This window comes from Halichoerus grypus, chromosome 9 (assembly GCF_964656455.1).
Source record: "Halichoerus grypus chromosome 9, mHalGry1.hap1.1, whole genome shotgun sequence".
NCBI lineage: Eukaryota > Metazoa > Chordata > Mammalia > Carnivora > Phocidae > Halichoerus > Halichoerus grypus.
The window spans coordinates 54528124-54538526 of NC_135720.1; positions in this window are offsets into that span (position 1 = coordinate 54528124).

A 10403-nucleotide genomic window follows, 5' to 3' on the forward strand; every position below is an offset into this window, starting at 1 on the left:
TTAGGGTTGCTGGCCTCTTGTTTTCCAGCCTGTCTTCTGCCGGAGGGGCCTGCCGTGCTGTTACTCAGGCAACCCTGTTTGGGCGGAGTTGCCCTGCGCCCCTGTGGTGGGGGATGGGCTCAGTGGGAATCAGTCTTTGGGGCTTTTGTTCTCTGGCGCCTTTCCGTGGCAGCTTTCCGCGTCTCTTCCATGAGTCAGAGCAGAAGAGACCGTTTCCAACCCTCTGCCTCAGAGCAGAGAGACCTCAGTCTGTTCTTCAGTGAGCTCTCCAGGCCACACCGTCTCCATTTCTGTCCCTGCTGCTATAAACTGCAGCGTCCTGGGTTGTGCGCCCCTCCGCAGCGCTCCCAGTCCTGCCTCCAGGTCGGGGCACGTCTCTGCCCTTTGTGCTTCTAAAACCGCCAGCCGCTCCCAGTTCGCGCGCGCGACTCCGCCGCTTGGGGTTCCCACCCCGGGGGTTGCAGTTCACCGGCCGGACTCGGGGCACTGGGTTTCCGTCTCGGAGGCTGCAGTTCGCGTGCGCGCGCCCGTCGCTCTGGGTTTCTGTCCGGGGGGGCTGCAGTTCACGTGTGCGCGACCCCACCGGTCTGATTTTCCACCCCGGGGGCTGCCCTAAAGTTCTTTCCCGACGCTACAGGTCTGCGAGTCTGTGCCCCGACCGCAGCGCGCGAGGCTGTCGCGAGGCTGTCACTCACCGGCGGTGTAGGATCCCCACGGCCAGGCACCCTCCCACCTCCGTTTATCCTCCGATATCTGCCCACAGGATCACGGCTCTCCACTTCATACCTCAAAACCAACTGCCTGCGATATTCTGTTTATAGAGATCCAGATCTTCTTACATCTCAGGCTGGTTTCGTGGGTGCTCAGAGTGGTCTGGTGGATATCCAGCTCAATTCCGGGGACCAGTTGAAATAGGGTCCCCTACTCCTCCACCATCTTTCCCCTCTTCCCTCCACAATGGGAATTTAACACAGAAAACCAGTGCAAGTCAAACACTATAAGAACAGTAAACTTGACTATTTCAGAGTATTTGAGAAAATGGCTCCTTTTAAAATAAAGAATTTTTGCAGACTATGCTCAAAAAGTACATTTCTAGGGGCACCTGGGTGGATCAACCGTTAAGCGTCTGCCTTCAGCTCAGGTCATGATCCCAGGGTCCTGGGATGGAGTCCCGCATGTGGGGGTGAGGGCTCAGGGGGAAGCCTGCTTCTCCCTCTCACACTCCCCTTGCTTGTGTTCCCTCTCTCACTGTCTCTCCCTCTGTCAAATAAATAAATAAAATCTTTTTTAAAAAAATACATTTATAATAAATTTTGTTAGGTAGATCCAAAATACATATATTTGTATACATTACACAAAAGTAAATTTAACAAATAATATACAGTAACTAAGGAAAATGACAAAATATTTTCATGGGACTTAAAAAGAAACTAATTGATGGAAACAATGTGACTTCTAAATGGGCCTATTCTCAGGGTGCCTGGGTGCCTCAGTCACTTAGGTGTTTGATTCTTGCAACTCTGGATTTCAGCTCAGGTAATGATCTTAGGGTTGTGAGATTGAGCCCTGCTGGGGCTCTGTGCTCGGCAGGGAGTCTGCTTGACATTCTCTCCCTCCTTCTCCTTCTGCCCCTCCCACCCACCCCCTCAAATAAATAAATAAATCTATAAAAATAAATGGGCCTATTCTTCCTAACGTAATCTATACAGGAAAGAATTGTTACAGCAAACAGCCTAAATGAATCTCTAGAGAATTACGCTAAGTGAAAAAGCCAATCCAAAAAAGTTACATACTGTATGATTGCATTTATATAACATTCTTGAAATGACAAAATTATAGAGACAGAGCACAGATTAATGGTTGAAAGGGGTTAAGGAAGTGGATGGGAACTGAAGGGAAGTGGGTGTGGCTATGGAAGGCCGACAGGAGGGAGCCTGGTAGTGGTAAAATAAATGTTCTATATCTTGATTGTATCAACATCAGTGTCCTGGGTGGTACTGTACTATAGTTTTGCAAGATGTCACCACTGGGGGAAACTTGTTTTATTTATTATAACTGCATGCACATCTACAGTTATCTCAAAATTGAAAGTTTAATTTTGAAAAATTGAATCAATTTCTTAACCATGTGGAAAAAAATCAAGTTATTCCCCTATTTCATTTTTGACATCGAAACTAATTCCAGAATAAAGAGTTAAACATAAAAACAGCTCATAGCTACCGTTTATTGAGCAAATACTATGTGTCAGGCATATTTATATATATTCTCACTGCATCCATCCATCCAAACTTGTAAGAGAGGTTTACTATTTGACCAGAGAAAAATGAGGTTTTTCCCAAATTTATACATTAAAAAAGAAAAATCTACAAATAAAAGAGAAACGCACAACAATGTGTCAGCTCTGATTTGGATGAATATGATTCTAAGTATTTTAATTTTCCTTCTGTAACTATTTCTATGCAGTGGGTTGTCTGAAGTGAACATATTTTACGTCTTTAAATTTTTTTTGAGGTTGGGCAATGGTAACAAAACATGGAATTTTTGTCAAGGACAAGGAACACTTTAGTAAGGGTGTATGGCTTGCACAGCACAACACAAAAACCCCAGCTTAGCGTAAACTATGTTTTAATAATTGCATCTAATTGCAAGGAATTGTTGAGTATTAATAATGTTTAAAGGTGTTTAAAAAAATAACAAGTACCAATTACAAAGAAGAAACTTAGCAACAGAAATGACTGAATGGAAGAGACATACCTTTCTTGAAGGGTGGAGCTTGTAATTCTAATTACCTTTGTTCTCATAGCTGCCCAGTTGCAGGAAGAGAGACAGGCTGTCCTGAGGCCAGTCAGTCAACCACAGTCTTCTAGGCAAGGGTAACCAGTGCCTAGATTTGTGACAGCACCGGGGATAGGAAGGAAGGGACAGAGAGATCAGAAAAGCTAGGAAGGAAGTGGGTAAGGCTAGGTGATTCATTAACAGTAAAGAACAATGGGCACCGAAAAGCCAAAGTGTGATGCAATAGAAAAAAACAACACTGGTGATAGTCTTGGTTTTGCCATGACCCAGATATGGAGCCTCAGGACAATCATTTTAAGAGACAACATTCTCTTGGCTTCGTTTTCTGTGTGCCTGCAATGAATGGGTTGCTCTGAAACCTCTCGGATCTCTCCCAGATCTAACATTTTGAAGCTGGGTTACCAGAATGATAACAGTAACCTTAACAGACATTTCAGGGAAGAATCTGATCCCAAAGGCTCAGATTTAGATTCTGACGATACCACTGTTGTATGACCCTGAACAAATTACTTAACCCCTCTTGTGCGTCAGTTTCCTTTGTAAAACAGGAATAATAAGAACAGTGCCTATCTCTCAGGATTGTCCCACATAAACCTGTAGGGAAGTGCCTGGCACATTCTAAGTCCCAACAGGTATGAGCAAATAATAGCAGGGCCATCCATACTTAGAACGGATCACAACTACACCTCCTGGTCCCAGCACAGGGACTCTCGAGACACCAAAACTTTTGTCAGAGCATTCAACTTTTGTTACCTAACGTAAAAATATGTTATTGGGGGAAAGGTTGGATGTTTACGGGAATAGGGCACGTAGGTATCTAGGATTTGGGTGGCTGAGTCATGAGACTTGAGGAGTTAGAGGCTTCAGATCCTATTTCCTAAAAATGAGTGCTAGTTGTCACGTCCACTCTTTCTAGCCCTGAACCATCACGTCCTAATATTTGTCATAGGTATTACCCTAAAGCAACAGAACATAAAGATCTGAGTCATTTTGAAAAAAAATAAGTGTTGATCCAGCAGCTGTAACCGTCAGAAACAAACCACTCTGACAACAACGGATACCCGCGCACCAGGTGGAGAGAGCGTGCGGCTGCCCTGCCAGGCCTCGGCCCCATTGCCTCTACTTGCTGAAAAGTGCACGAAGCAAGAACAGGAAGAGATGCAAATGTATAAGTGCACGTGGATTCCCTCCCTGCCCTGCCCAAGCCTGCCCTCACCTGAATCTCATTAGAGGGGTGACAGGTCAAATAATGTTTGTCAACTAAAAAAAAAAATAGTAACTATTTGCCTAGGATTGCAGGAGGAAAACCCAGTACAAGAGGGCCAAGCTTTGGAGGAGAAGGTACCAGAGAGGAAACGGTGTTTTTAATACAAATGTCTTGATATTAAAATCAGAGAACACATCTATATAAAAAAATGTAGGGAAATTTTTGTTATTATTTAAGATTCGATCTACTGAATTTTATAAAATTCGTTATTGCAAGGCCAACTTTCAATTTCAGCTTAAATGAGGCTGCGTGCATCAGGCACACTAAGCTCCATGAAGAACGGTGCTAAGGGTACTTTCCAGTCTCTACTCAGGCTAATTATCTTGAAGTTCCCTTAACCTTACTTTAAAGGCCACCAAAATTGCTGGTCTGGAAATTTCTGTAATAAAAGGGAGAGATGGCAGTTAAATAATTCTGGGTGTTTTTGTTTGTTTGTTTGTTTCCCTCTCTAGTGGCAAAGAATATTTTTGTTTTATCTCTGCTTTTTAAAAACCACATTGAGATGCCACCTTACATCAGTTAGAATGGCAAAAATTGACAGGGCAAGAAACAACAGATGTTGGAGAGGTTGTGGAGAAAGGGGAACCCTCTTACACTGTTGGTGGGAATGCAAGTTGGTACAGCCACTTTGGAAAACAGTGTGGAGGTGCCTCAAAAATTTAAAAATAGAGCTACCCTATGACCCAGCAATTGTGCCACTGGGTATTTACCCCAAAGACACAGATGTAGTGAAAAGAAGGGCACGTGCACCCCAATGTTCATAGCAGCAATGTCCACAATAGCCAAACTGTGGAAAGAGCCAAGATGCCTCTCAACAGAAATATGGATAAAGAAGATGTGGTTCATATATACAATGGAATATTACTCAGCCATCAGAAAGGATGGATACCCAACTTCTGCATTAACATGGATGGGACTGGAGGAGATGATGCTAAGTGAAATAAGTCAAGCAGAGAAGTCAATTATCATACAGTTTCACTTATTTGTGGAACATAAGGAATAGCATGGAGGACATTAGGAGAAGGAAGGGAAAAATGAAGGGGGGGACATCAGAGAGAGAGACAAACTGTGAGAGACTATGGACTCCGAGAAACAAACTGAGGGTTTTGGGGGAGGGGATGGGTTAGCCTGGTGATAGGTATTAAGGAGGGCACATATTGCATGGAGCACTGGGTGTTATACGCAGACAATGAATCATGGAACACTACATTAAAAACTAATGATGTACTCAGGGAAATCCAAATCAAAACCTCAACGAGATACCACCTCACACCAGTCAGAATGGCTAAAATTAACAAGTCAGGAAATGACAGATGTTGGCGGGGATGCGGAGAAAGGGGAACCCTCCTACACTGTTGGTAGGAATGCAAGCTGGTGCAGCCACTCTGGAAAACAGTATGGAGGTTCCTCAAAAAGTTGAAAATAGAGCTACCATATGATCTAGCAATTGCACTACTGGGTATTTACCCCAAAGATACAAATGTAGGGATCCGAAGGGGTACGTGCACCCCGATGTTTATAGCAGCAATGTCCACAATAGCCAAACTGTGGAAAGAGCCAACATGTCCATCGACAGATGAATGGATAAAGAAGAGGTGGTACATATATACAATGGAATATTATGCAGCCATCAAAAGGAATGAGATCTTGCCATTTGCAATGATGTGGATGGAACTGGAGGGTATTATGCTGAGCGAAATAAGTCAAACAGAGAAAGACATGTATCATATGACCTCACCGATATGAGGAATTCTTAATCTCAGGAAACAAACTGAGGGTTGCTGGAGTGGGGGGTGGGGTGGGAGGAATGGGGTGACTGGGTGATAGACACTGGGGAGGGTATGTGCTCTGGTAAGGGCTGTGAATTGTGCAAGACTGTTGAATCTCAGATCTGTACCTCTGAAACAAATAATGCAATATATGTTAAGGAAAAAAAAAAGAAGAAGATAGCAGGAGGGGAAGAATGAAGGGGGGGAAATCGGAGGGGGAGATGAACCATGAGAGACGATGGACTCTGAAAAACAAACTGAGGGATCTAGAGGGGACGGGGGTGGGAGGATGGGTTAGCCTGGTGATGGGTATTAAAGAGGGCACGTTCTGCATGGAGCACTGGGTGTTATGCACAAACAATGAATCATGGAACACTACATCTAAAACTAATGATGTAATGTATGGTGATTAACATAACAATAAAAAATTTAAAAAAAAACTAATGATATACTGTATGGTGACTAACATAATAAATAAATAAATAATAAAAAATAAAATAAAATGTTTTCATTGTTCTTAAAAATTATATACTGAATAGGCCAAGTGGTTACATCAAACCTTAGTGTCTCTCATTAAAAAGCTTGATAAATGAAAAGAGTGATTCAGTGTTTGTGTCTTCTGATTATCTAGAACACAAAGTACCACCATCAGCTCAGGAGTTAAATCCCAGCCATCATGAGCATGCCCCCTTGAACACTTGCTCTTAGTAACATGCTGAAATTTTTTATTGGCTGTTTTTTTCTCTACTAATGTTAGCAGAGATGATCTGTAGTTTTGATTTTTTTTTTCCTGCTCACAAGCAAAGGTGTCAAGAGGAGGGTGGGTGTTGGAGAGTCACTGCACTTTGTTCTTGAGCTCAGTAATTTCAATGGTGGCCTCCAGCCCTTCCAGTTATTTTAAAAGTGCACATTTCTCTGTACTAAAATTCTTGTATTCTTTTAAAATAGCTGGAGATATTTCTATTTCCAACTCTGAACTTGAACTGATAGTTGATATAACTCGTCTAGGACAGAGAACCCCAGGGGATGGTCCCACCATAGCATTACACAACGAACTGCTTTTTCTGGTGTGTAAAAATCCATATAGGAATTGGTTATCAGGCCACCTTACTTCTTCTAAGTTGAGGTTTTTTAAAAGATTTATTTATTTATTTGAGAGAGAGAGCATGGGAGGGGCAGAGAGAGATGGAGAGAGAGAATCTCAAGCAAATTCCCCACAAACCATGGAGCCCGACAAGGGGCTCGATCTCACAACCCAGAGATCATGACCTGAGCTGAAATCAAGAGTTGGGGTACTTAACCGACTGAGCCACACAGGTGCCCCTAAATGGAGTTATTTTTGTGATGTTTCCATTATTCCTGTTTTCCTAAGTATTGACAAATCAGTGAGATAAACACAAACAGCACAGTCAGAAATTCTTAGCTCTAAAAATGGAATTTTTCTTTATGTTCATTTTTTTTGTCTACTAAATAATTGAAAGGAGATAATATTTATGAATCTTGGTAGGATTGGGGAAGTATTTAGCTAAGAGCTATAGTGTCAATGGTCGGATGTTTCCTGATAATGAATAACTTGCCTGGACTTTACAGAACACAATATGTTGTCACTTCTCTGTTACTTGTTAGTTTCAAACATGAGAAAATTGAGACTCCGAAAATTTGAGTCAAGGTAAACAGCAAGAGGTCAAGTAAGGACTCAAACCTGGGATATTCTGGTCCCAGAATATGCCCTATTCTAGAGCAGCTTTCTGTCCACACTGCTTCTCTTTAGTGTACTTTAGAGATCAGGCCAAAAAAATTGTAGGTGGTATTTTGTGTGTGTGTGTGTGTGTGTATATATACATATATATATATATGCATATATATATAAATATAATAAATACATATGTAAAACATTGCGTGTGTTTGCATGTGTGTTTCTTGATTAACCTCTGTGGTTTTGTTTGTTTTTAAAAGATTTTTATTTATTTATTTGACAGAGAGAGAGACAGCGAGAGAGGGAACACAAGCAGGGGGAGCGGGAGAGGGAGAAGCAGGCTTCCCGCTGAGCAGGGAGCCCGATGTGGGGCTTGATCCCAGGACCCTGGGATCATGACCTGAGCCGAAGGCAGATGTTAAACTGACTGAGCCACGCAGGCGCCCCTAACTCTGTGGTTTTGTCAAATACTGATCTTCACCTTTGGAACCTGCAAGGAGAGAAGGGCATATTGGGGCTTAATCCACCAATTATATTTTCTATTTTTAGATTATCTGTATATAAATTGAGTCACTTTAAGCCCGAACTCACCTGATAGTCCTCTTTATAGCTCTCTCCCCTTTTTGAAAAATCGGTTTTTTCTCTTTCTCTTCGTATTTACTCTGCACTGGGGCATTGTTTTTTGGTATTAAAAGCCTTCCTGAAATAGTGCAAGTAAACTCTCTCTTCCTTTGCGTTATCTCAAGTCTCTTGAAGGGCTCCATTTTCTGTAGAGTATTGTCATCCTTAATCATTAGGAGGCTCTTCTGGTAGAGCCTTATGTGATTTTTTTTGGTACCTTCCTGCTTTATTGTATTTGCAGACTTAGTAGAGGTGTGACGGTAACCCCAGGCAGCTGGAAGCAGAGCGAAAGGTGGAGGTGTGGTGAAGCAGATTCTGAGACTCAGTGTACCTCAAGCTTGAGACAAGTGGATGAAGGGCAACAAAATGGTAACTCTTGATCTTTTATTTCTCTTCTGCTACTTGAGAGTCTGAAGACTCTCAGAAGAGAGCTACAGGGGTTGTGTTCTGTTGTTTCAACTTGCTATATGTGTTTTAAAAAATGATTAAAGAAGACAATTTAGGTGATACAGATGAACTTTATTTACACTCCATGAAGCAGACAGTCTCCTTTCCAAGAACTGCAAAATGGGGCAGAAGCATTTATAGGATAAAGAATCAAGAACAAGGAAGAGAGAATAAGAAAGATTGAATTGGCTGGTGTCATACAGTCAACCTTGTTTGGAGAGAGATGGCCCAGGGTTGGCTCCATGCATGGGGATTGGCTGCCCATACCTTGTTTCTGGTTAAGCTGAGCACTTACAGGGACAGGAAAGTTATCTACATTTCAGTCTTTTCACATGGCACCCTGGGCAGGAGTCCAGGTTCCTGGGCAGGCACTTCTAGGCTCCAGCCTGAGCCTAGAAAGTTGTTTCAACACATGTGATTTTTTACAAATCATTAAATAACATGCTATAATGTCTTTAACTAGGTGGCACTCTGTAAAACAGTGTGAGAGGCGTTTATACCTACCAGTATTGCATTTTGCTCCACGTGTGTGCCACCTTTCCCTTTCCCACCCAGTTTGAACATGTGAAAAGGTTAAAAAAAAAAAAAATGCTGTCAAAAAGTCAGTTGGCAAGTCAGAAGCATGCAAACCAGGGAGGAATAGCAAATAGATTAGATGGTGGGACCTGGACCAGAAAGACCATGACAGGCTTGAACTACGGACCAGAAACAATAAGAAATAAAATAAGAGTGATTCAAGTAAAGACCTGCACCTATGCACGGTAAAGCAGCTGCCGAGGGTGGAAGAGGCCAACATTTACTGAGTATCTTCCTGGTTCTGCGCCCCCTTCAAAGTGCTTTTCCTTGAGTCATCTTGTAAATTATAGGAAACTCACACCCTTGGAGTATGGTTTTTACCTAGTGGGATAAGGTAATGCAAGGTTAAGGAGCACAGAGCCTGGCTAAATGTATTATATTTGAATTCACGTTATGAGTAGGCACATTATTGGGGGTTTTCTTGTGAGTGTGAGGAATGGTAGGACTTTTGGGTTTCAGTGAGCCCTGTACTGCTGAGGTGCTGCGTATGTAGAATGATGGCATCTAGAGCTGGTAAGATGAGAACCACATTGTCTTCTCTGCCAAGACCACACTGGGAATCCTGCTTTGAATTCTAAAGACTATTCTGTAGGTGAAAGGCAAATAGGACCACCTTCAGAAGAGAAGAGAGTGGGGTACAAGTTCTAAAGTCACTACAAATCATGTGCGGTCAACTTTATCTTTGGAAATTCCTTAAATCGATTTTATATTGTCAGCACCCAGGTCATGTAAAGGACAACGGCCAAAAATTAACTCCTTTTGTTGCCCTGGGTATGTTGTCTATGGGTTCCCTTTCCCTGGTTCACTCTGAATCCTTTGGAAATGGCAAGTGTAAATTAGGGACAGGAAGACAAAGGAATCACCACCGCCCCCCCCCCCCCGACACTTTTGTTGTTGTTAGGTGCAACATAGATATCATTGAATTTCTCTAAGTTAAATGAGCTTTTGGTGCAATTCCACTGTTCCCAGGAGAATAAGGCAGGCTCAAAACCATGTCACATGACTCAAAAAATTAGAAATACTGAGTCTTAGAGCAACATAATCATGGAAGAACCTATAGCTACCTTAAAATATTTGGAGGACTGCCCAGTAAAAGAGGAATTAGAACAGAGACGGTCATTCTCAAACAACAATTACCAGTGGTTACCATGGCTATCTGGAGCTCTGTATGAAAAAGAACACGAGACAACATCCAAGGTCAGTGAGAAAGAATTCTGCCTGACAGCGATGT